The sequence below is a fragment of the Canis lupus genome, chromosome 13, assembly GCF_011100685.1.
Source record: "Canis lupus familiaris isolate Mischka breed German Shepherd chromosome 13, alternate assembly UU_Cfam_GSD_1.0, whole genome shotgun sequence".
In the NCBI taxonomy this organism is placed as follows: Eukaryota; Metazoa; Chordata; class Mammalia; order Carnivora; family Canidae; genus Canis; species Canis lupus.
The window spans coordinates 59,959,994-59,987,237 of record NC_049234.1 but is presented as its reverse complement, the minus strand read 5'-3'; the positions used below and the strand labels follow the sequence as shown (position 1 = coordinate 59,987,237).

The 27,244-nt window shown below is 39.2% G+C and overlaps 1 pseudogene; it reads right to left on the bottom strand.

Annotated features, from left to right (window-relative positions):
- Positions 1 to 4,842: 4,842 nt before the first annotated feature.
- LOC119876916 lies at positions 4,843 to 17,250 on the bottom strand (annotated as a pseudogene).
- Positions 17,251 to 27,244: the final 9,994 nt, after the last annotated feature.

Below are 27,244 nucleotides of genomic sequence, written 5' to 3'. Positions count from 1 at the left end.
AATAATATTGCATTGTCTCCATATAGTATGTCATCTTTATCCATTCATCTATTGATGGACCCTTGGTATTTCCATCAGCTGCTCTTTCAAATAATGCTGCAGTAAACATAGGGTGTGTATATCTTTTTGAATTAGTGTTTCGTTTTCTTTGGATAAATACCCAATCATGGAATTACTGGAGCATATGGTATTTCTATTTTTAGTTTCTTGAGAAACCTCCGTACTGCTTTCTCTAGTGGCTGCACCACCAACAGTAGACAAGGGTTCCTTTTCCTCCATCTTTGCCAATACTTGTATTTCTTGTTTTTTTGATTCTAGCCATTCTGACAGGTGTAAGATGAGATCTCCCTGTGGTTTTGATGTGTATTACCCTGATGATTAGGGACGTTGAGCATATTTTCATGTATCTGTAGGCCATCTATCGGTCATCATTATCTTCTCCTCCTCCTCCCCCTCCTCCTCCTTCTCCTTCTCTTCTTCTTCTTCTTCTTCTTCTTCTTCTTCTTCTTCTTCTTCTTCAGAAGGCTCCATGTTCAAAGTGGTGGTTGAACTCTTGACCCTGAGATCAAGAGTCATATACTTTACCAATTGAGCCAGGCAAGTGCCCCTTCATTGCTGGTCTTCTTTGGGAAAAGTCTATTCAGGTTGTCTGCCCATATTTTAATTGGATTATTTCACTTTTTTTGGTGTTGGATTGTATATGTTCTTCATATATTTTGGATATTAATCCCCTACTGGATATACCATTTGGAAATGTCTTCTCCTCTTCTGTAAGTTGCCTTTTCGTTTTGTTGATGGCTTCCTACATTGTGCAAAAACTTACTTTGGTGTAGTTCCTTTTTTTTTTTTCCTTTGGTGTAGTTCCAATGGTTTATTTTAGTTTTGGTTTCCCTTGCCTGAGGAGGGATATGTAGAAAAATGTTGCTACAAACAATGTCAAGGAGATTGCTGCCTATGTTTTCTTCTAACTTTTTGATTTCATGCCTCACATTTGGTCTTTAATCCATTTTGAGCTTATTTTTGCATATGGTGCAAGAAAGTGGTTCAGTTTTATTCTTTGATGTGTAGTGGTCCAGCTTTTCCAGCACCGTTAATTGAAGGGGCTGTCTGTCCCCCATCATATATTCCTACCTCTTTCGTCCTAGATTAATTGGCCATAGAAGTGTGGGTTTATGCCTGGGCTCTCTCTTCTGTTCCACTTCTCAGTATATTTGTTTTTGTGTCAGCACCGTGCTGTTTTGATTACTATAGCTTTGTAGTGTATGTTAAAATGTGAGATTGTGATGCCTCCAGCTTTGTTCTTCCTTCCTGAGATTGTTTTGGCTATTTGGGGTCATTTTTGATTCCATACAGGTTTTAGTATTATTTGTTTTGATAATGTGAAAAATGCTATTAGTATTTTGATAGAGATTGCTTTGAATCTATAGATGGCTTTGGGTAGTATGGGCATTTTAACAATATTACTTCTTGTAGTTAGTGAGCATAGTCTATTTTTCCATCTGATTGTGTCATTTTAAATGATTTTCATCAATGTTTCATAGTTTTGAGTAGATGTTTCAGCTCTTAAGTTTATCCAAGGTTTTTTTGTTTGTTTGTTTTGTTTTGTTTTGTTTTTCTGGGAAATTATTTTATCTCTCTTTCCATTCTGAATGATCTCCTGCCCAGGTAAAGTATTTTGGATTATAGGCTTTTTCCTTTCATCACTGTGAATATGCCATGTGCTCCATGAGAGGGAGGTATATGCAAAATGACTTCCAAAGGCTGGAAGTACTGGAAGACAGAATAAAAAGGCTGACAAGTCCAGCTTGAAGACAAATGGTTTACTAAAGGGACTTAGGGACAGAAGCATTTCTTGGGCGGCTGAAAGTAGATCTTTGTAAATGCACCTCCTATTAGACCTACATTTTTAGCTCTAGTGACTGAGGAGTGTATGTTGATAGACCACTGAGGAGGAGATGTTAGTGTTATAGTCATATCTCTAATAAGATCAGGGACATTATGCCCCCCAAGGGTTTGCTTTAGGTTGGTTAAACCCAAACTGTGACCAGCTAATATAGTTTACTTATTAAAATACAGCTTTCTCAGCAAGACAGGTTTCAAGATCTCATTTCACTATGTCCAGCAATCCAAAGTTATGTCCTAAACTTTGCCCAGTCCCAACCACTTCCATGTGGTCTAAAGTTTTTCTTGAGTTCTCCAACCCAAGTACCAACAACTTAGGATAATCTTCCCATGATTTCCTTCATCTCAAATCATAGTAAAACTCTGTCAAGGTGGTCTTCTCCCTTCTTGTTATGTCAAATTAACCTAAGTTTGCTTGATCAACTTTTTATTTTTTTGTATGCTTTTGGAAGAGTTAGCAGTTGACTTGTGTATTCAGAAAGATCTGCCCTCCTCACAGAAATCCTTGAATAAAGTGAAAGAGAATGTGAAACTAGGCTTCATGCATTTGTATGTCACTCTGTGTCCAACATAGTTATTATTGAATTGACTCATATTTCCTCTTGGTGATTTTTTCATAAAGTCTCTTTTGATATGTAGGCTTTCCAGATTGTGAAGGCTACATATGACAATACATCCTAATTATGAGATTACATACAATCACTTTGGGAAAAGAAGGAAAGTGCTCTTGTTAAATAATTTATATGCACATAAGGAAAAGCCCTAAATTTATTAACTACAACCTTTTCTAGTTTTTAAATTCCTACTGTCAACAGGCTCTCTAAATTGAAACTTTGTTTAAGATTTATCTATTGATCTTTTTTTCAGGTGTTATTGTATTAATTGACTGAACAAGACCAAGATTTACAAATAATTCACCATTTCTCAAGTGTTTTTTTTTTTTTAAAGAATTTATTTATTCATGAGAGACACAGACAGAGAAGCAGAACTTCTGCAGGGAGCCTGATGCGAGACTCGATCCCAGGATCCCGGGATCACGACCTGAGCCAAAGGCAGACACTGAGTCACCCATGTGCCTTTTCTTAAAGTTTTATATATATATATATATTTTTTTTTTTTTTTCTCTCATGCTCTTGCAATATCTGGCATGGTATATTAATCTTATCTCACATTAAGGAAATAACTTTTCACAACTTTCTGTACTTTGTTTCTTCCTATTTTTACTCAGAGTTCTAAAGAAATCGCAACGATGTGTATTAACATTATTTTTGTATAAAATGATTAAATCTTGGATGTAAATTTGATTCTATTTCTGATCCTGGCCCAGATAATTTGAGGGAACTAATGCCATGATTATAATGAATGTGACAGATTTTGCTCATAAACTCTTTATGTTGAGTGGATTTTACTCCCTTGAGTGTGTGATTTAACAGATAAGACATCCGATTAATATATATGTAAACTAACTGGAGTCCATGACATAAAGTTATTGAAAACTTTGGATATTTCTAACTCTGTGGCCTGTTGTGTAGGTTAATATTAAACTGGATATTTCGTCCTTGATATCTTACTTCTTGTATTTGTTCTCAAGCCTCGCTAGTGATAGGAGGCATGTTAATTGAATCAAATAAAATTATCGAATTTATCCACCATTGAATGAGTTTTAATGCACCAGAACAAATAATTCCTGTGAGAGAGCTGTTTATTCTGTTTATCTTGTGAGGCTCAGTGGGGGGTTGTTTATCCTGTGAGGCCCCAGGAGGAACAACAGCGGTGTCAGCGGCCAGCTCTCCAGCCCTGGAGTCAGCTCCCGCAGTAACTACCGCAGCTCCCAGTCTGCAGGGGCCTGGATGCTCCGGGGCAGGGGGCGCTGCCCTGCACAGCCCGGGCTGCCCGGGCAGGAGCTCCTTGCTGTCCTCGGGCCTCCTGGCCTCCGCCTGTCCCGGGCGAGCACTGGATCCTGGGCTGTGCCCCCGGCCTCTGGGATCCCGGCCTGCGCCGCTGGCATCGCGCTCCCGCCCCCGAGCCCCTCCGAGCTGCTCTGGCCCCGCCGTGCGCGCTGCAGCCCTTAGGGAGCTCGGCCGCGGGGTGAGGGGCTCTCCCCGGGGCGCAGGTGTCTGTTAGTGTCCGGGAGCCCGAGGGCATCCCCGCCCTCCCGGGTCCTGCTCCAACTCCCCGCGAGCCCCTTTCTCCCCGGGAAGGTCGGTGCAGCTCCTGCTCCTCCGGGACGGGGCTCTCCTGTCCTGGGGACACTCCCCCGGCCTCAGCCCGGCTCCTCGCGGGGCCCCTCCCCTTGGATGCTTTTTTCTTTCTTTCTTTCTTTCTTTCTTTCTTTCTTTCTTTCTTTCTTTCTTCTTTCTTTCTTTCTTTCTTTCTTTTCTTTTCTTTTTTTCGTCTTCCTACCTTGATCAGAGCGCAAACTTCTCACTGTAGCATTCCAGCTGTTCTCTCTTTAAATCTCAGGCAAATTCGTAAGTTTTCATGATGATTTGAAGTTATGTAGGTAATTTGGTGGGGACAGGTGACCCGCAGACCCTACTCTTCTGCCTTCTGGCCCCGCCTCCAGTAAAAAAGTTTTATAATTTCAGAAATTCTAGATTCTGAATTGATATAATCTATGGTATTTCTTCCAATTCATCATTCTCACTTTCTGTGGGTTCTATCATATTTTTAAAGAAGTGTCGTTTTTACAATTACTTGTACTATTTTACGCTTTGGGAGTAGTTGCCTATTAAACCAATGAGGTTAAAGTACAGCTTTGAAATAAATGGTTGAAAATAAAAGTAAAAAAAAAAAAAAGAAAAGAAAAGTAGATTTAAGATCAGTTATTTCACTTTACTAATTTCAAAATTAGCCCCTTAAGAATGGGATGAAACTCCTAGTCACTATTGACAGAAGAACCTATCTATAAATTCTATCTATTGAAAAAAATTACAATACTCAGGAAAGGTCACTAATGACCATCCTGAATGCATTGGGCAATTCTGCACTAGACATTGTGTTGAAGTCCAGTCTGACAGCTGCTCCCTTAACCCCCCTGTGAACAATGTTATCAGGTTGAATCAGCAAACAAAGGCTGCCCACCATGGGCATCCCGGGGCAGATGCCTCATGGATGCTGTTGGTTCCACCATGAGTTATAAAGCCTTTGGTTTTTGGATGACCTAGGATTGGGTGAATTTCAGCAAATTGTTGATTATAAGTCTTAGAAATACAACCAGAGTAGGACAATCTAAGGCTTTGAAAGAGGCAGTGTATTTATACAACAGATTTGTATACACTTCAAACTGCCTTAGAATGTCTTTCAGACATTCTTTAAAAGAAGAGGTACTAACTCGGCTGGAAAGGTAAGTGAAGGCTCCAGAGAAGACCGGTGCATTTCTTGTGACTTGAAAAATATTTAAGAGTGTGTATTAATCTGGAGGCATGTTGGAATATATTCTCTTAATTAAGTAGTGAAGCCGCTGAATCTGACCAGTACTGCGTCAAGGCAGCAGGAAGTATGATGGTAGTGGCATAGGAATCAGAGGAAGGAAAGGCTGTCCTTTATCATGAAATATGTTATCACTTTATGGAAGACTGGGTTTTTTTTTTTTTTTCCTATAGAAAAGAGTCACTGGTAATAAAAAAGGAGATGCTAATTTTCAGTGGCCCCTGACACACCCCCACAGTGGGGAAAAGAGTTGGTATAAGCAGAGAATTAGGAGACAGAGACACCACCCAGAAAGGTGTTGGAAAATGCTCTGTAAGAGGAAGCTTCCTTCTTTACACAGGAATGTGACTGTGTATAATAAAATGCTAACAATTATATAAAATACCACTGTTATATCTTATCCTTTCTCCCAAGGACTGGGAAATATATATAAGGCTGTTAAATTTTTTTTTTTTTTAATTTTTGAAGCTTTTGATGAGAAAGGAAATGTTCAGTGTCTTTCTTTCCTGGGGAACTATCATTGTCTGGTTGGTTGTTACTTATTTCAGCATTTTTCTTCCAGAGTCTTACCAAGAAGGTCATTCAGCGGGATTCACTTGCACAGTCAAGTATTTGGCCCTAAGGTATCTGGTTTCTTACCATCAAATCACCATAGAACCTATAAGGTAAAGAAAATACCTTATTTCATGAGTCAAACTTTGAAGTGATAGCATGTTAGAATCTAAATAGATGGAGAGACATCTAGTAAAAAGGCCTGACATATGACAGATAACGAAACGAGGACAAGAGATGTTATATAAGGAAAACCAATGAAATACTCATGTAATAGGAAGAGGCATACTACATGTACTTATTTTTATATTCAATCAAGTATAAATGCAATCATAATGTTTCATACTCAAGGGTTAGGCAAATGAGACTATCAATGACGACTTAAAGAATATAAAACATTTTAGTCCTTATAATTCTAGTCAGAAAAGGTAGCAAACTACTAATGATGTGTCATTTAACTATTATACTAGTTCTCTCCTATTTAATTCTTTTTTGAATGATGGGGGAAGTAGCTTATTTATATCTACTTGGTCCACAAATTATTTTATTAGAGTTTTACATCTTTTGATTTACCAAATCAGCACGGTTATTTGTTAGAATGAAAACTGATATTTAACAATTTATTACTAATACATTTCTGCTTTATAAGTATGCTTAGCTTCTTTTAGATAACTAATTATTAGTGACCACTTCCAAGAAAAATTTCAAGCAGTAATTTTGAAAATGGATCCAGTGTCACCAAAATGGCTGGATTTGAAGATTCTTTAAATGTAGAAATGAAGAGCATTTTGTCACTTTATAAATAGCCGTCTAGCTGTTGAAATGGATGCTTTTCTTTAACTGACTCCTAATGTTTCAAGGATATGTTACAGTGTTTTGACAGCATTGATTAATGTGTTTTCCTATAGCCAAGTGCTTTCCAAGTACAGTGCCATAAATTAGGTATAGATTTTGGAATTCTCAGCAATCCTCATCAGCTGGATTCTAATTTATAAGTGGTTAACATATTAAAGTAACTACAGGTTCTCAGCAAATTAGGGTGATAAGGAGAAAACTATCCCAGTAAGAAAACTAAAAATTAGTTCACAAAAACCAGAAACTCCATGTGTATTCTCTATATATTAGACACAACTTATAATTTTATCTTATAGGGAAGAGGCATCTGAAACTTTCCCATGCTAGGCTTGCTTCTGGTTGATTCCTTTTTATATGCTCTTCTTCTTCAATCTGGGGAAGATAATATTCTTATGGACTAGAAGCAGATTCCTTTTTTTAAACAAGATTTTATTTGTTTATTCATGAGAGACACACAGAGAGGGGCAGAGACACAGGTAGAGGGAGAAGCAGACTCCTTGTGGGGAGCCTGAATGGGACTCTATCCCAGGACCCCGGGATCATGCCCTGAGCCAAGGCAGAAGCTCAACCACTGAGCCACCCGGGCGTCCCTAGAAGCAGAGTCCTTCAAGAGACTTCATGACTGCAGGATTTAGATCTAATCAGGCAGAAATTAAAAATCAATTAAATGAGATGCCATCCCAACTAGAGGTCCTAACAATGAGGGTTAAGAGGTAGAAGAACGAGTGAGTGACATAGAAGACAAGTTGATGGCAAGGAGGGAAACTGAGGAAAAAAGAGACAAACAATTAAAAGATCATGAGGATAGGTTAAGGGAAATAAATGACAGCCTCAGAAAGAAAAATCTACGTTTAATTGGGGTTCCCGAGGGCACCGAAAGGGCCAGAGGGCCAGAATATGTATTTGAACAAATCATAGCTGAAAACTTTCCTAATCTGGGAAGGGAAACAGGCATTCAGATCCAGGAAATAGAGAGATCCTCCCCTAAAATCAATAAAAACCGCTCAACACCTCAACATTTAATAGTAAAGCTTGCAAATTCCAAAGAAAAAGAGAAGATCCTTAAAGCAGGTAGAGACAACTTTTATGGGGAGAAATATTAGGTTAACAGCAGACCTCTCCACAGAGACCTGGCAGGCCAGAAAGGGCTGGCAGGATATATTCAGGGTCCTAAATGAGATGCAGCCAAGAATACTGTATCCAGCAAGGCTCTCATTCAGAATAGAAGGAGAGATAAAGAGCTTCCAAGATAGGCAGGAACTGAAAGAATATGGGACCTAGAAGCAGAGTCCTCCTGATGGATTAAAGCACAGGGTCTCTCTAAGGGCTTCCCCCCACCTCTTCAGACCTTAGCAGGGCCCAGTACCTAAGGCCGTTTTTTCTCTTTTTTCTAAATCATCCTGGCTGGATGCATACCTAGACATAGTTTGGTGAGCCATGGCCATCCTTTCTCTGAACAGCACCCTGAAAAACACACTGAATAGGCCTATTCCAAAATTTAGGGGAAGTAAGAGAGACCTGGATTACTTGGGAAGCCCAAACTGCATGACCGATGCCTTTCAGATTTTATGATTTCCTGCTTAACACTACTATTAAAATTACCTTCCTTCTGAGAACATGGGTGGTGTATACAGAGCCCTCAGAAATCCTCAGAAAATGGACGAATGACAGAACAAAATTTCATGATTTCTGTACTTGCCATTGATACTATTATAATACCAAAATTCACACTGTACCTCTTAGACACTATTTCTTTTGATTACAATATTAATGCCAAAATTATTGTCAATCAAATCACCCACTTTAGCACCTGCTTTATCTATTTTGGTTTTTAAACTGATACCTGAGATAAATTGGAGCTATCATAATAGTTTACCTTTCATTTTCATGCATGGAATTTGAATGATCAGAACCTTTACAGAGGTTTTTTTTTAAAAAAAAATTTATTTATTTATTCATGAGAGACACAGACAGAGGGAGAAGCGGGCTCCTCACAGAGAGCGTGATGCGGGACTCGATCCCCAGACCCTGGGTCAGGCCCTGAGCCAAAGGCAGACGCCCAACCACTGAGCTACCCAGGCGCCCCGGAACCTTTACCGTGGTTGTCCACTATAAGGTACTTTATGTAACCTTTTGTGGACTCCGGGCAGGGCTGATGCAATCACATTGACCCTTTCTTCTGTCATGTTACTGACCACTGACCCCAGAGTAAACACCACAATCCCATTTTCTCCAGAACTCTGGCAAATTCTTCCATTTCCTGTGGGGAAAGATTTGCTCCATCATAAAAGAATAACAGCGTGGAAACTACTCTTGAAAAGATTGCTACGAACAACTGAATCATGTATTAGCAGGAGTTATTAAAGTAATGGATTTTTTATTGTGGTAAAATAGGTATAACATAAAATTTACCATTTTAAGCATTCTTAAGTATATAGATCAGTAGTGTTAACTATGTTCACTTTGTAGAACTTTCTCTTCTGGCAAAACTGGAACTTTAAACCTATTATAGCATAATGCCCCATATCTCCCTTCACCATTCCCTGGCAACCATCATTCTCCTTTCTATTTTTATGAATCTGACCAGTCTAGATTCCTCTAGAACTGGTGTCATACAGTATTGTCTTTTTGTAAATGGCCCCATTTCACCGTAACAATTGTGAGGGGACTTTACCTACTAGAATTGAAGCTCATGTCAGCCTGCTACCCTGTACGTTTTACCAAAAGAAAAGATGTTTCAAAAAAATATATTTTGGTGTAGACTGTTTAAAATAAAAGTGAATTATATAATTTATTACATGAAATAAATTTTTAATAAATCATAAAAAAAGTCCTAAGGTTCATTCATGATGGCACATGTTAAAATTTTCTTCTGAGTATTATTCCATTGTGTGCATATACGGCATTTCATCGACTGATCTCTTCATCAACGGACACTTGGGTTGTTTCTACCTTGTGGCTCTTGTGAATAGCGATGTCAGGAAGATGGGTGTCCTAATTTCAATTCTTTTTTGATATGGACCCATAAGTCTTATTGCTGGACCAAATGGTAATTCTATTAATACCTTTTCAGGAGCCTCCATCCCCTTTTCATCAGTGTTATTTATAATAGATCTAATCCTCTTTCCTTTGGAGTATACAATTGATATGAGATTGATTTCCTTTATCAGTATATTTGTACAAATGAGTGTGCGTTTCTATGTGGATGTGTGTGTTTGTATGTACAAGCAAGAAACAAAGGAGAGCCAGTATGCAGTGTCAAGGAGGAAATGCTCTTAGATGTGTTGGATTATACCTGGATTCTTTATAATGTTATCATGACTAACATAGATTCCTGAAAGGAGGCCACACAGCAGGATATGAACTCACCTTTACTTCTTTATTATTATAGTCCTATTAAACTACTTGTGTTTAGTCTAGGCAGGTTTTCTGAAAAGTTGCTTTTCTTTAGTCATTGGTATTTTATTTCTTTGACTGTGAGCACTAAAAAAAATCATATTGTGATTGAGATGACGTTATATCCTTTTTCTCTTAGCTTCATCATCTATACCTAACCTTAAACTTTGCCAGCATTTCCCAAGCTCTCCTCTCAAAACGCTCTTTAAGGATTAGAGGCTAAGACGTGCTGTCATTCACGAATTGGGTTCTCTTTTTGGAATTTGCATAAAGTAGTCCTGTGATTCCTATTGACACTTCAGAGATATATAGTAACTTACTTCAATGACCATATTTTTGTCTTCCTTAAGTATGACATCTCTTGCCCTGAAATCATTTTGTGTAATTAGTGTCTCATTAGAATGTGCTATGCATTAGTGGCAGTGAGGGGAGGGGCCCTGGTCATCCCCACAGTGAGTGCCCAGGGTAGCACTTGCACCACAGTGGCAGAGGTACAGCAGGGCTTAGCAGAGATGTGGTCACCCTCCTGAGTAGCTCAATTCAGACTATATAAAGCTCTTGGTAAAGCCGTGTTCTACTGGAATTGTTTTGTAATTATTCTGGCTTGTAGTCCCGGATCCTTGCCAATTTAAGAATATTTACTACTTTGTATGCTAGAATAATTCCTCATTGCTCAATGCACTCTCCTACCAAAAAAAAAAAAAAAAAAAAAAAAAAAGGAAAGAAGAAATAAAGAAAGAAGAGAAACAAATGGAAAGGAGCCAAAATTTCCTGGATATCTTGTCAATACTACACTTACCTTTTTGGTTTCGTTTTGTTTCCTTTTGGTCTCTCTGTTTTAAATTCATTATTTCTTATTTTCTCTCTGGAAAATAATGATTAATCCTTCCAATACAAAGAGTATGCTTTCTCATTCTTTCTCATTGTTGTATAGCTTCTCTAAAAGCTTTTTTAAAAAAAATAGAATAAAAAAAAGTTTCAAACGTTGACCTTGTAGACTATATGGTGTCCAGAGACTTCTTCAAAGGTAGAATTCTACCCAGGGGTGCCTGGGTGGTTCAGTCATTTAAGTGTTCCAGTCCTGATTTCAGCACAGGTCATGATCTCAGTGTCGTGAGGTCACCCCCCCCCCCATAGGATCCTGCCCTCAGCAGGAAGTCTGCTTGGGATTCTCTCTCTCCCTCTGTCTCTGCCCACCCCCTGCTTAAATACAAACATACATACATACATACATACGTACATACATACAATCTTTTAAAAAGTATAATTCCACCCTAATGATATTAGTTTCACATATGGTCACTCTACTCTCCTATGACTAACATTTGGCATCCTCGTGATCTCTGGGAGTCAGTAACCTGTAGCAACATTGATAGTTACCTATGTTCAATGTTTTGTCTCATTAGCTCCCTGCTGATAGCCTTCTTCAACCATGCTGTAGAAGATGCTTCTCTATAGCTCCCTATAATCTTTCCTTCGGTTCATCACTGACTTAGACTAGTCGTTCTCATTCTATAACATTCTTCTAAAAATAAATAACATGGGTTTATTGAAAGAACATTTGGAAAAGCTTGAAAGAGAATAAAAAAGGAAGTAAGATTCACTCCCTAGTCTCCATCCACGTTTATCCTTGGTGTGAAAAATATATACATTTTGCACATTTTGATTATTTTTCTCTGTATAGTTTTATATGTGCATATTATGAAGTCAAAATGTATAGACTTTTTTTTTTTGAGAGAGAGAGAGAGAGCAAGCATGCACATGAGTGGTGGGAGGGGGCTGAGGGAGAGGGAGAGAGAGAATCCTAAGCAGGTTCCCACACTCAGCACCTCATGATGCTGAGATCACAGACTGAGCCACAATCAAGAGGCGGTTGCTTAACTGACTGAGCCACCCAGGCACCCCAAAGTGCATAAGCACATTTAAAGATTCTTTTTTTTTTTTTTTAATTTTATTTATTTATGATAGTCACAGAGAGAGAGAGAGGCAAAGACAACAGGCAGAGAGAGAACGCAGGCTCCATGCACCGGGAGCCTGACATGGGACTCGATCCGGGGTCTCCATGATCGCGCCCTGGGCCAAAGGCAGGCACCAAACCGCTGCGCCACCCAGGGATCCCACATTTAAAGATTCTTATTGCAATTTTCCAATGTCTTATTTCTTAAATGGAGAGTATGGAAATATCCTGGGATCCTAATAATTAATGGAAAGCAAGTCGTTTGGAAGAAGAATTTATTTATATATTAAAGAATATTAGACAAGGCTTCACAATCATTGACTTGGAATCGGATCTTATTTTGCAACTTAATAACAGCAGCTACCTGGTATAATATTATGATTATACATCTATTCATCCTTCTCCTTGTCCTCTTCTTCTTCCCGTCCTCTTTTCCATCTACTGATGTTGTCACCTTATCTTAGTGTGAAGGGGACATCTCCTCAAGAATAGGTTAGATTGCATAGCACTTTCCCTAATCTTACTCGGCCTTACCCTTGTGAAAGTTTCCACAGGTGGCCTAAATAATTTGTAATCAAGAGAATTGCATTAACCCTTGAACAAGATTTCAGTTTTATGTTGTTGCCCTCAAATGGTAGACAAAAAAGATCTCTTAATAGGTCAATTAAGAGTTGAGTAAAGGATGCTTATTGTCTATTAGTATCTTAAAGATATGCCATCAGTTTAAAACATATAGACTCTTTCTCTCATAAGGAATATCATTCTATGTACTAACAGCATCACTTTGTAATTTTAGTCTCTAGGGAGTTTTCAGAGAGAAGTGTAGAAATGTAACAAGTGTGCAGAATGTATAATCCTTATTATACACGCCAATGCCCATTTTCTCTTTGATCATGCTGACTGACAGGAAGCTATGATATCTAGAACGGTGTTTCCCTATGGGATCTTTACTGAAATTTCACACAGGTTTGGTATATGGTATACGGACTTACTCCAATAAAAGCTAATCCATTTATGCTCTAAATGTCAAAGGTCTGGGATCACAGATGAGGAATTATTTTAAGGCTGTAAAGAAGCCAAGTAATTTTGGGTTTGGCTGCCAATTTTCTTAGGCACACGCAATATTATTGGGGAATGGTCTTCCCTGTAAGCTAGAATACTGGTTAAGAGCCTTAAACTCTTACCGAATACTCTGAGCGTTTCAATGCCCTCATCTGGTTGCCAAACTACACATTTACTCTTAAGTACTGCACAGAATATCTATTCTCTATGGCTGTGCTAGAAAATGCCATCTTTATCTTTTGGAAACCAGTTCTTATTTAATGGAGGAATCATATCAAATTAGTCTGACAGTTTGGGTTATTAATAACATAATAGTAACAAATCTGACGGCACTTAATATCCTTCTGTATCAATATGCGCCAGAGAAATGAGTTTCAAAATTTTGTAAATGTTAAGTAGTTATCTCATTGGATAGAAATATGAGGCTATCTGGCATTGTAAAGAGTAGGCATAGTCATATGTTTAATGCCTGTTCTTCTGTCATGTTACCTGAACTCTTGCAACGACCTCCTAACTGGTTCTTTTTCACTCTTGCCCCTCTGCTGTCCAATCCAGTGATCGCGTCTTGAGAGCCTTTTGAAAAAGCAAATCTGATCGTATCTTTCCTTTTTCACACCCCTTTTCTCCTTTTCCTTAGCTCCCTAATGCCCTTAGTAGATACTTCAAAATCCTCGTAATTCTTTGCCTCTCACATACTTCTCTAGCATCATCTGCCTCTTTATTCAGCCTCTTTCTACCAGACAGAACTCAGACTTCTCAGGAAATGTCATTATTACTCTACCTGATTTATTTTTTGTAGTCTTCCTCTCTCCCCATCTCTTCCTCTTACAACTGCACATCCTTCAGATGTCAGGTAGCAATGGTATGAGGTACTTTAAATGATCCCTGCTAGGTGTTCTTCAGTATTGTGGTTTTTCCTTATTATAACACTTCTCACATAGTTTTAATCACATGCTTAAATTCTTTCCAAGTAGAATGTCAGGTGCATATGGGTGGACATTTGTGTCTACGCTGTTCTCTGAATATCCAGCACTTACGTCTGAACTATGCTAGTCACTTTAAGAATATTCTCTGAATGAATGATTGATACTTTCTTGTGTGTAGGATAATGAAGGCCTTAACTTAACCGAACCCTATTCCCAAGGTCTCCAGGTATAATGTTATTTTGCAATAATAATGAAATTCACATTATTGTAATGATATTGAAATATTTACATTTCTAATCATCAGGTCATTTTACCCAGCTTCCCATATCTTTCTCACTGTAATCAGACATTCTGAATAAAGGGTACAGAATCATTTCTACTGACAACGCAAAGTAAAAAGTAAACAAAGCAAAACAAACAGATACAGGTTACCGTCAGCAGGGGTTTGGGAGGTTTGCAGTGGAGGCCTCCGACAAATGTGGAGGAGTGGGCGAGGAAATTCCAAATCCCAGTATGTATCAGCTTTCCTCATTATCTCCGATATTGTAGTGGGTCTTCCTGACGGGAGAAAGAGCAAGCGAAAGGTAGAGGAAACAGGAATATTGTATGTGAATATACCAGGTAATTTTCTGAAAGGAGCTTGAAATGACTTAGCCAAAAGTGTTTAAAAGTGTCTGTGGTTTGAAAATAAAAATATGTAAATATGTATATTGTTTATAAACATATACACAAAGAAAAAGTGCAACAGACTCATTAAACCTAAGCCGCTAAAATATTTAACATGGATTTATGTATTCCGTGAAGCTGTTAAAGTAACAAATGCAAATGTAAAAACTGATTTCAACTCCTCAATCAATGAGCCCTACCCACACTCATGGAAACACTTTTCCCTCGAGTACTCTAGTCTACTGTCTATAATTTAGCAAGCTATTTGATTCTAGATTTTCCAAGTATATTGTGAGGTTTTGAGGGTATGGCCATTACTCTATTTGGTTCATGTTAAGAGCTTAATAATATTTGTGCATTAAATAAAAATATTTATCAAAGCAGCTGGGAACTCGAGGAGCCTGCTTCTCCCTCGGACTAGGTCCCTGCCTCTCTTTCTGTGTCTCTCATGAATAAATAAATACAATCTTTTTTAAAAAGGGGGCTGGAAATTATCATAATGTCTGGAAATAGGCATGTTCACCCTTAATCTTAGCTCATTTTTTTTCTTTAATGGAAAGCCATAATTTTGGAAAAAAATATAGACTAATAACATGTGTGTCCATACTTGAACAAAATTTAAGTACTTACTTAAGGAATATGTATGTAGTCATTAGAAACTTCAACTTATAGGCTCCTGAGTCTGGGAGTCCAGACTTTCAATTGTGGAGGAGTCCTTCAGATAATTTGGCAACTCTGTTTAATTTTTAAGTGAAACTAAAACAAGGAGGACACAATTTCCTTCAATGCTCCATAGACAGTTGTGCTAGAAATATGTACATCCTAAGTCTACAGGTCTTCTTTGATAACGGTAGTTCATGAAATCCCTAATGCTTTCTATTGAAGATGAAAAAAGGATAATAGAATTTATATGTAGAATGACTAGGAAGGGCACAGAGAATGTTTAGGGCACTGAAACTACTCTGTAAAATAGAGTGGTGGATACATAATATTACAACTATTTCCAGACTCATCAAATGTACAACCCCAAGAATGAACCTTCACATGAACTATGGACTTTGGAGCATAATGATCTGTCGATACGGTTTCCTCAGTTGTAACACACTCTGTATTCCTCTGCTGCGGGATGCGGATAATACAGGAGCAATGCACGTGAGGCGCCAGGGCATATAAGGTGAAGCTCTACTTAATATTGCTGTGGACCTAAAACTCCTCCTTACAGTGCAGCCTGTCACACACAAAGAAACAAGAATGCATGTGCGATTGCTCAAAGACTCCTCAGTGCTTCCGTTTGTAGGTTATACTTCTTGGGAGCGTTCTGTATTAGCGACGGACCACAGGATTCTACCTGACCTTATAATTTAAGCATTCCATAGTATTTGTGAGCTTGAGAGATCACTTCATATTTTCATTCCATCATTTGACTTTTAAAAGACAATTTCCGTTGAGGTTGTACAAAGTCACCTTCCTAGGCACTAGGAGAATTAAGATTTCATGCTACCAATTAAAGACATGACTGAGGAGAGCCTGGGTGGCTCAATGGGTTAAGCGTCTGCCTTTGGCTCAGGTCATAATCCCAGGCTCCTGGGATTGAGTCCAGCATCGGGCTCCTTGCTCAGCAGGGAGCCTGCTTCTCCCTCTCCCTTGGCCTGCTGCTCCCCATGCTTGGGCGCTCTCTCTCTCTCTCTCTCAAATAAATAAGTAAAATATTTAAATAGAAAAAGAATAAAAACCATGACTTCCCTAAGACTTCACTGTCTTAGGTTGATCCCAACTCCTCTCATTAAATGTTTGGAAACAAAAGTCAAAATAAAGCACGTAGAGCACGTATTTTCACTCTCTCCATGAATGTCATTTGATCAGTTAATTCTGACCGAATAAGAGCTACTAGGAGGGAGGGAGAGGAAGTCCTCCACGGTGTTTCTCAAACGCGTGGCCTGCAGAGAACCGGAGCCTGTACACTAGAGGTATTCTCAGGAGCTCAGCCACAGCTCACGCAGGGTCCGACAGCGTCGGCAGGAATGACCTTGAACTCTGATCCTTGTCGTTTTGTCATGAGGTTCTCGTTTAAAGACGCATCTGTACAGTTTATCAAGACAACCAGCACATTTCCAAAGGGTTTCTGGCATTAGTGCAAAAGGGGGCCAAAATGTATGTTTGGGGAGATCACGTGTCCATCTATTGGCCAGTTGCGTCAGAGTAACCTCAGTATCCTTTGTCGCCAAAGATGTAGGGTATGTCTCCAACTTACTAGCAGGTTGTTTGTCGGGACCAAGAAGAATGGAAGCTGAGATGTCAGCACAGTCACTTCACGACCCCTCTGGACAAGTTCATCCAGGAAGGCCTTTATACTGATCCCGTGGCTGTATTCCGTGGCCACAGCAGCACCTTTCCGGGACGACTCCCGGAGCTGAAGGAACAGCTCAGCTGGAGCAGCAGCAAAACTGAAACCCGTTTCACAGACGTTTTGCTTCTTTTCAAATTGCTGTTCCCTGTTGTCATTACTTGTGCCTTCCTTCTTCATTTAGATGTTTGGTCCATTTTGAGTAGTTTTTGCATATGGCTTGAGAGATTAAAAAGAGTGTTCATTTCCTTGTCAAAAATGCATCAGGGATCCCTGGGTGGTGCAGCAGTTTGGCGCCTGCCTTTGGCCCAGGGCGCGATCCTGGAGACCTGGGATCGAATCCCACATCGGGCTCCCGGTGCTGGGAGCCTGCTTCTCCCTCTGCCCTGTGTCTCTTCCGCCTCTCTCTCTCTCTCTCCTTCTCTCTCTGTGACTATCATAAATAAATAAAAAATTAAAAAAAAATGAATCAGCCATCAGTGTGTGAGAATATTCTGGGTTCTAAAATCTATTCTGTGGGCTCCATATGCTTATCTCTGTGCCTGTGTCACGCTCCTCGTGATTACTGTAATTTATCATTAGTTTTCCTCTTCCGACTTTTATTTAATTCCAGTAGTCAACATACAGTGTAATATTAGTTTCACGTGTAGGACGTAGTGACTCATCACTTACAGACAACACCCGGTGCAGTGTAGTTATTTTTAAAATCAATCAGTGTAATTCCTCCATTTTTATTCAAAGTTATATAAAGGTTGTTGGACTACTTTTAGGTCCCTTGAAATATCTATACAAATTTGAGACTGGCTTGTCAATCCATTGTAAAAGGGTCCGCTGGGATTGTGATAGCGAAGGAGATGGTGTTGGACTGTGTATCAATTTGTGGAGAATTACTATTACAACAATGTTGTTTAAATCCATGAATATGAGGTGTCTTCCTTTTAGAAATTTTAAAGTATCTTCCTGCAATGTTTTGTAGTTTCCCCAGTACAGACTTTACTCTTTCCTTGTGAAATTGATGAGGCATTTTGTTCTTTTGATGGTGCTATAGTGGGGATTGTTTTCTTAATTTCATTCTGGATTGTTTATTGCACTTGTGTATTGTATATTTTCTAGTGAATTCCCAGGGTTTTTCTCTACATAGGATCCTGTCACCTCTCCATTGAAATAGTGCGATGTCTTCCTTTCCAACGTGGATTTCTTTATCTTATTTTCTTGGCTAGTCATTTGGTTTGAACCTTCAGTACAACTGTTGAAGAGACGCGTTGAGGGTGCATGTCCTAATCGATGTCCTATTCTCCTTTGTTGTCTTACAAAGAAAGCATTTAGTCTTAACCATAAAGTATGCCGTCAGCAGTGGGGTTTTTGCAGATGCCTTTTATCCATTTGAGGAGGTTCATTTCTATTAGTAGTTTACTGAGTATTTTTATCACAAGGGTATTGGACTTTGTAATGATTTTCTGCGTTTATTGAGATAATCATGCGGTCTTTGTTTTTCAATCTCTTGGTATAGGGTGTAGTAATAATTGGTTTGGAACTGTTAAAGCACCTTTTGCATTCCTGGGATAAATCCCAGATTTCCTTGGTGTATGATTTCTTTTGCATATTCCTGTATTTGGCTTCCTTGCATTTTGTTGAGGACTCTTGTTTTTTTTTAAGATTTTATTTATTCATGAGAGACACAGAGAGGGGACAGAGAGAGGCAGAGACACAGGCAGAGGGAGAAACAGGCTCCATGCAGGGAACCAGATGTGGGACTTGATCCCAGGTCTCCAGGATCACGCCCTGGGCTGAAGGCGGCACTAAACCGCTCAACACCCGGGCTGCCCAAGGACTTTTGTTTTTGATGTTAATTTTATCTAAGTCCAATTAATTAACATCTAATGTATTATTGGTTTCAGAGGAAGAAGTCTGTGATTCATCAGTCTCACACAATACCCAGTGCTCATTATACCACATGCCCTCCTCAATGTCCATCACCCAGGCACCCCATTCCCCCACACACTTCCCCTCCAGTGACCTGCAGTTTGTTTCCTATGATGAAAAGTCTCATGGCTTTTCTCCCTCTCTGATTTTGTCTTGTTTAATAATTTTTTTCCCGCTCTTCTCCTATGTTCCTCTGTTTTGTTTCTTAAATAACACATATGAGTGAGGTCATAAGAATTACCTTTCTCTGATGGACGTATTTCACGTAGTATAATATCCTCTAGTTCTATCCACATCATTGCAAATGGCAAGATTGCACTTTTCTGATGGCTGAGTGGTATAGTCCATTGTATATATACACCACATCTTTGTCCATCCACCTTTTGGTGAACATCTCAGCTCTTTCTATAGTTTGGCTATTGTGGCCATCACTGCTATAAATATCCGAGTACAAGTGTCCCTTTATTCACTACATTTGTAACTTTTGGGTAAATACCCAGTATTGCAATTGCTGGGTCATAGAGTGGCTCTATTTTCACCTTTCTGAGGAACCTCCAACAGTTTTCCAGAGTGGCTGCACTGACTTGCATTCCCACCACAAGAGGGTTCTCCTTCTTCTGCATCCTCGCCAACATGTGTTGTTTCTTGACTTGTTAATTAGGCCTTCTGACCCGTGTGAAGTGGTATCTCATTGTGATTTTGACGTGAATCTCCCTGATGGCTGGTGATGTGGAGCATTTGTCATGTGTCCGTTGGCCATTTGTATGTCTTCTTTGGAGAAATGTCTGTTCCTGTCTTCTGCCCATTTCTTGATTGGATTCTTTATTCTTTGGGCCTTGAGTTTGATACATTCTTTATAGATTTTGGATACTAGCCCTTTATCTGATAAGACATTTGCAAATATCTTGTCCCATCCTGTAGGCTGTCTTTTGGGTTTTGTCCACGGAGTCCTTTGCTGTGCAAAAGTTTTGTTTGTTTGTTTCTATCTTGATGAAGTCCCAATAGTTCATTTTTGCCTTTGTTTCCCTTGCCCTTGGAGAGCGGGCTCTGGCCAGAGCTGCAGCCACGGTCAAAGAGATTTCTGCATGCATTTTTCCTCCAGGATTTTGATGGTTTCCTGTCTCGCATTTAGGTCTTTCTATTTGTGTGTGTGGTGTAAGAAAATGGCCCAGTTTCATTCTTTTGCATGTGGCTGTCCAATATTCTCAAAACCACTTGTTGAAGAGACTGTTACCATTGGATATCCTTTCCTGCTCTGTCAAAGATTAGTTAACCATAGAGTCAAGGGTCCATTTCTGGGTTCTCTATTCTGTTCTTTTGATCTCTGTGTCTGATCACCATATTGTCTTGATGATTACAGCTCTGTAACAGAGCTTAAAGTCTGAAATTGTGATGGCCCCAGCTTTGGTTTTCCTTTTCAATAGTCGTTTGGCTATTTGGGGTCTTTGCTGGTTCCATCCAAATTTTAGGATTATTGGTCCCAGCTCTGTGAAAAAAGTGGATGGTATTTTGATAGGGACTGCATGGAATGTATAGATTACTCTAGGTAGCATAGACATTTTAACAATATTTGTTCTTCCAGCCTATGAGCGTGGAACCTTTTTCCATTTCTCTGTCTTCCTCAGTTTCTTTCATGGGAGTTCTCTAGTCCTCTGAGTACAGGTCTTTTGCCTCTTTGGCTAGGTTTATTCCGAGGCATCTCATGATTTCGAGCGCAATTACAAATGGGATTGACTCCTTAAATCCTCTTTTCCTCTTTTTTGCTGTCTCATTGTTAGTGTCTAAAAATGCAACTGATTTCTGTGCATTGGTATTATATCCTGCCACTTTGCCCAATTCCTGTATGAGTTCTAGCAATGTTGGGGTGGGGTCTTTTGGGCTTTCCACATACAGTATCATGTTGTCTGCAAAGACTGAAACTTTGACATTTTCCTTGCTGATTTAGATGCCTTATATTTCTTTTTGTTGTCTGATTGCTGAGGCTAGGACTTCTAGTAGTATGTTGAACAGCAGTGGTGATAGCGGGCATCCCTGCCGTGTTCCTGACCTTAGGGAAAAAGCTCTCGGTTCTTCCCCATGGAGAATGATGGTTGCCTTTGGGTTTTATGCATGGCTTTTATAATACTGAGGTCTGTTCCCTCTATCCCTACACTGTGAACAGTGTAATCAGAAGGAAGAATGTACTTTGTCAAATGCTTTTTCTGCACCTATTGAGAGGATCATATGATTCTTGTTCTTTCTTTTATTAATGTGGTGTATCACTTTGATTGATTTGCAGATGTTGAGCCATCCCTGTAGGCGAGGAATAAATCGCACTTGGTCGTGGGGAATAATCCTTTTAATGTACTATTGGATCCTAGTATCTTGGTGAGAATTTTGGCATCCATGTTCCATCAGGATATTGTTCTAGAATTCTCCTTTTTAGTGTGGTCTTTGTCTGGTTTTGGGATCCCTCATAGAAAGAGTTTAGAAGTTTTCCTTCCATTTCTATTTTTGGAAATAGCTTCAGAAGAATAGATATTAATTTTTCTTTAAATGTTTGGTAGAATTCCTCTGGGAAGCCATCTGGCCCTGGACTCTTGATTGTTGGGGGGTTTTTTATTTCCTTTGTGGTTATGGCTCTTCAGTTTTTCTATTTCTTCCTTTTTCAGTTTTGGTAGTTTATACTTCTCCAGGGATGCATCCATTTCTTCCAGATTGCCCAATTTTTGGCATATAGTTCCTCATAATATGCTGTTATAATTATGTGTGTTTCTTTGGTGTTGGTTGTGATCCCTCCACTTTCATTCTTGTTTTTTTCTTTCTTTTTTTTTTTTTTTTCATTTGGGTCCATTCTCTTTTCTTTTGGATAAGTCTGGCCAGGGGTTTATTGATCTGATTAGTTCATTCGAAGAACCACCTTGGTTCTGTTGATCTGTTCTACTGTTCTTAGGTTTCTAGTTCATTGATTTCTGCTCTAATCTTTGTTATTCTTCTTCTGCTGGGTTTAGGTTTGATTTGTGTTATTTCCCCTTTCAGTGTAAGAATAGGTTGTGTATTTGAAACCTCTAGTTTCTTAAGAAAGGCTTGTATTGCTCTATACTTCCCTCTAATAGCCGCCCTTGCCACATCTCACAGGCTTTGAACAGTTGTGTTTTCTTTTGCGTTTATTTCCACGGAGTTTTTTTTAATCTCTAATTTCCTGATTGGCCCAATCCTTATTTTAGTAGGATGCTCTTTAGCCTCCACGTATTTGAGTTCAAGTTTCCTCTTGTGACTGAGTTCCAGTTTCAAAGCATTGTGTTGTGAAAATATCTAGGGAATGATCCCAATCTTTTGGTAGTGGTTGAGACCTCATTTGTGACCCTTTATGTGATCTATTTTGGAGAATGTTTCATGTGCACTTGAGAAGAATGTATTCTGTTGCTTTAGGATGAAATGTTCTAAATAGATCTGTTAAGTCCATCTGGTCCAACGTGTCATTTAAAGCCCTTGTTTCCTTGTTGGTGTTCTGCTTAGATGATCCATCTGTTTGTTGCAGTGAGGGGGGTGTTAAAGTCCTCTACTATTATTGTGATTATAGGTGTTGTGTTTCCTTAACTTTGCTATTAATTGGCTTGTGCAACTGGCTGCTGCCATGTTAGGGATATCAAAATTACAATTGTTAGATCTTATTGCATAGACTTTTTAATCATGATGTGGTGTAAAAAATTTGGATATTCCTGTCCTTTCTCATCTCTTATTAACATCTTTGGTTTAAAATCTAATTTGTCAGCTATAAAGATTGCTACCTCGGTTTTCTTTTGATGTCCATTAGCATGATAAATAGTTCTCCACACCCTCAATTTCAATCCGGAGGTATTTTTAGGTCTAAAATGAGGCTCTTGTAGACAGCATATCAATGAGGCTTGCTCTTTTGTCCAGTCTGATACCTGTTTCTTTTGATTGGGGCATTTAGTCCCTTCACATTCAGGGCAACTGTTGAAAGATATGAAATTAGTGCCATAGTGTTACTTGTAACGTTACTGTTTCTGTATATGGTTTCTGTTCCCTTTTGGCCTACGTGACTTTGGGGCTTGTTCTTTGCTTAAAGGATCTTTTAAAATACTTCTTGTAGGGCAAGTTTGGTGATCACAAAAACTTTTAGTTTCTGGAAACTTTTTCTCTCTCCTTTTATTTTGATCGAGATCCTAGCTGCTGCATATTTTTCTCATCTCACACCTTGAATATATCATGCCAGTTCTTTCTGGCCTCACAGGTCTCTGTGCATAGGTCTGTTGCCAGTCTAATGTTTCTACCTTTGCAGGTTACAGACCTCTTGTCCTGAGCTGCTTTCAGGGTTTTCTCTTGGTCTCTGAGATTTGTAAGTTTCTCTATTATAGGTCAGGCTGTTGTCCTATTTTTATTGATTTTGAGGGGATTCTCTATGACTCTTGAACATAGATACCTCATTCTTTCTCCACATTATGGAAGGTTCTCTGCTATAATTTTCTCCAATGTACCTTTTGCCCCTCTCTCTTTCCGGCTCTTCTGGGATTCCAGTGTTTCTAATACTGTTTTGCTTTGTGGCATCACTTATCTCTCGAACTCTCCCCTGCTGATCCAGTACTTATTTATCTCTCTTTTCCTCAGGGTCTCTATTCTCATTGGAATGAAAAATATATACAAAAATAAAGTTAAATCTCTTGAACATGTAAGTGTAAAAATGAAATTTAAGGAAGACTTTAACTAAACAGAAAAAATAAAATAAAAGAATAACAAAACAAAACAAAAAGAGTGAATATGATCAGACAGGTGAAGAGAATAGAGCCATACACTAGATTCTGGGTGTATTTCTGTATATTAGAAGAAAGTGCATCCCAAAATTTTAAAGAAAGGAAAAATAATCCTGTGTGTGTATATATATATATATATATATATATATACACACACACATATATACGCACACACACACACAAAGGATATATATGTATACGTATATATGTGTGTATATATATATATAGGATAAAATTAAATACAATGAAAGGGTAGAATGGAACTAACCGTAAAAATGAAAATTAAAAAAAGATTTTTAAAAAGTTGATAAAGTAACAAATTGGTTGAGAAAAATAGAGGAAAAATAAAATTGAAAGACTAAATATTTGTAGGGGGGAGATAAAAATACACCCGTGCATTCTATATGCTATATTCCCCTAGTGCCTGAGTTTTGCAGGTCTGTGTTTGGTAGACTTGGTCTTGGCTGGATGTTCCTGCTGAACTTCTGGGGGGAGGGGTTGGTTGCACTGATTCTCAGGTGTCTTTGGCCCAGAACCCTTGCCAGGGGGCCAGGCTAAGTCATGTGCTCAGGATTGCTCTAGGTGGCTTTTGTTCCCTGAAGGCTCTCTGCACAGCTTCAGGGGATGGGCGTGCAAATGGTGGCCTCCCAGTCTCCAGCCCTGGAGCCAAGAGCTCATGAGCCCACTGTTCAGTGCGCCCTCAGGGAAAAGCATACACTCACTCCTGTCTCCCAGGTCCCTGTCCACACTCCGTGTTCACCCAGACTGTGACTGTTTCTATCTCAGGCACATGACCCCTGTTTTGAGTCTCCAAACCACGCAGACTCCATGGCGCTCCCATACATGCTACTCCTCCTGGGGGAGGGAAGGGCATCTCACTGGTTCTGCTACTTGTTGGGCCCCTGCTTGGAGATTGGGCATGCATTCTGTGCAGGGTTCGTGGTTTATGGCCACCCTGAGCTGCCGGCCCGCTCCTGGACTTGCTGATTATGCCCAGTATCCCCCACACCTATGCCCCGGAACTCCTTCACACTACAGCACCCCCAGTCTTCCTGTGACCCCCAAGGAGCCTATGACCTCACCTAGGATTCTGCCCCTGCTTCACCACCTGAGTAGCTCTCAGGCCAGGAGATCCTTCCCCAGAGCAGACTTCAAAAAGTTCTGATTTTGTGCTCTGCTACCCTACCACTTTTCAGCAGCTGGCTGCCAGAAGCTGCCTACCCCTGGGGTTTATCTTCTCATGTATCACCTCAGATTCACCTCTCTGCACCTTCGGCGTTGCAGAAAGTTGTCACTTTTGTAGAGTTGCAGCTATTTTCTTAGATCACCAGATGAGTTATCAGGTGTTCAGAATGATTTGATAGCTATCTAGCTGAATTCCTACGATCAGATGAAACAGGTCTTCTACTTACCTATGCAGATTTTCTTTTTCATCTTGCGTCTACTCAATAGTTCATATTTTCTGCACCTACTAGCATTGGAGTTTCTGTTGCAATGAGTTGAGTGGGTGACAAAAAAGTGGCTCATATTTCAAATGTTATAGGTTCTTGTTGATCTTTTTTCCTTTCTAAGTTTTTATTGAAATTCCAGTTAGGTAACATACAGTGTAATATTAGTTTCAGGTATAGAATTTAGTGATTCCACAATTCATAGAACATCTGGTGCTCATCACATCAGGAGGCCATTTAACAGCTCCCATTTAACCCATTCCTCAGCCACTTCCCCTCTGGTAACCATCAGTTGGTTCTCTATGGCTATGAGTCTGTTTCTTGGCGGGGGATAGGGGGGTGAGGGAACCCTGCGTAGCTCAGATATTTAAGCATCCACCTTCTGATTTCAGCTCAGGTCATGATCTCAGACTCTTGAGATCAAGCCCTGTGTCGGGCTTGAAGCTAGCATGGAGCCTGCTGAAGGTTCTCTCTCTCTTTTCCTTTCTCTGCCCCTCCCCCCTCCCTCCCACCCCTTTCTCCCTTTTTTTTTTATAGTGTCTGTTTCTTGGTTTTCAGCTCTTTGAATCCCATTCTCACTGTTTTTATTACCATGTATTAGCAAATAGTATAAATATTTCTTTATTTGCTGTAGGTTCTTACAAGAATTCCTAGAGACTTTACTTTTTATGGTAAAATTCATTTAAAAATGTTAATTCCGGTATATTAATGTATATTAGCTTCAGGTGTGCTATATAGGGATTCAATAATTCATTTTCTTTTCTTTTCTAGTTTATTTAAAATCCTAGTTAACATACATTGTGATATTATTTTTAGGTGTACGATTTAGTGATTCAGTTCTTAAACACAACACCCAGAGACCGTCACAGCAAGTTCTCTCTTCATACCATCACCTATTTACCCATTCCTCTCCCACCCAGTATGTGATCTATTCTGGAGAAGGTCCCATGTGCACTTGCAAAAAATGTGTACTCTGCTGCTTTAGGGTGAAACGATCTGAGGATATTTGTGAAGTCCATCTCGGCCAGTGTGTCATTCGAGGCCATTATTTCCTTGTGATGTGTTCTGTGTTAGGTGATCTGTCCATTGCTCGGAATGTGATGTTAAAGTCCCCTATTGTTATTGCTTTGTTATCACTGAGTTCCTTTATGGTTGTTATTAATTGTTTTTATATATTTGGTGCTCCCAAGTTGGGGGCATAAATATATACAATGTTAGATCTTCATGTTGGGTAGTCCTCTTTATTATAATATACTGCCCTTCTTTATCTCTTTTACAGTCTTTAAGATCTCGTTTGTCTGATGGAAGTATTGCTACTCTGGCTTTTATTTTTGAAATATTCATTTGCATGTTAAATTGTTCCTCCAACCCCTCACTTTCAATCTTCATGTGATGTTAAGCCTAAAATGAGTCTCTTGTAGTCAGTCTACAGTTGGGTCTTTTTTTTTTTTTTTTTTTTTACAATTTAGTTCATTTACATTCAGAGTAATTATTGATAGATATGTACTTAGTGCTATTTTTTTTGCTTGTTTTTTTTTTTCACTGATTCCTGAGATTCTCTCTGTTTGTTGCTAGTCTTTGACAGTTTTAGAATTTTTTTCCCACTGAAAAGTCTCATTTAATATTTATTGTGGGACTGGTTAGTGGTCATGAACTCCTCTAGGTTTTTTGTTTGTTTGTTTGTTTTTTTGTCCTGGAAACTTTTCATTTCTCCTTCTCTTCTGAATGGAGGCTTGCTGGATAGAGTATTCTTGGCTACATATTTTCTCATTCAGCACGTTGAATATACCATGCCACTCTTCTCTGACCTGCTAAATTTCTGTGGAGAAATCGGTTGCTAACCAGTTTCCTCCTTTGAGGTTAGGGATTTCTTTTCCCTTGGTGCTTTCAAGATTCTTTCTTTATTTTTGTGTTTTGCAAATTGTATTACAATATGCCTTAGTGTTTCCCTGCTTTTGCTGATTTAGATGGGAGTTCTCTGTGTCTCCTGGATTGGGTGTCTGCATCTTTTCCCATTAGGGGAGTTT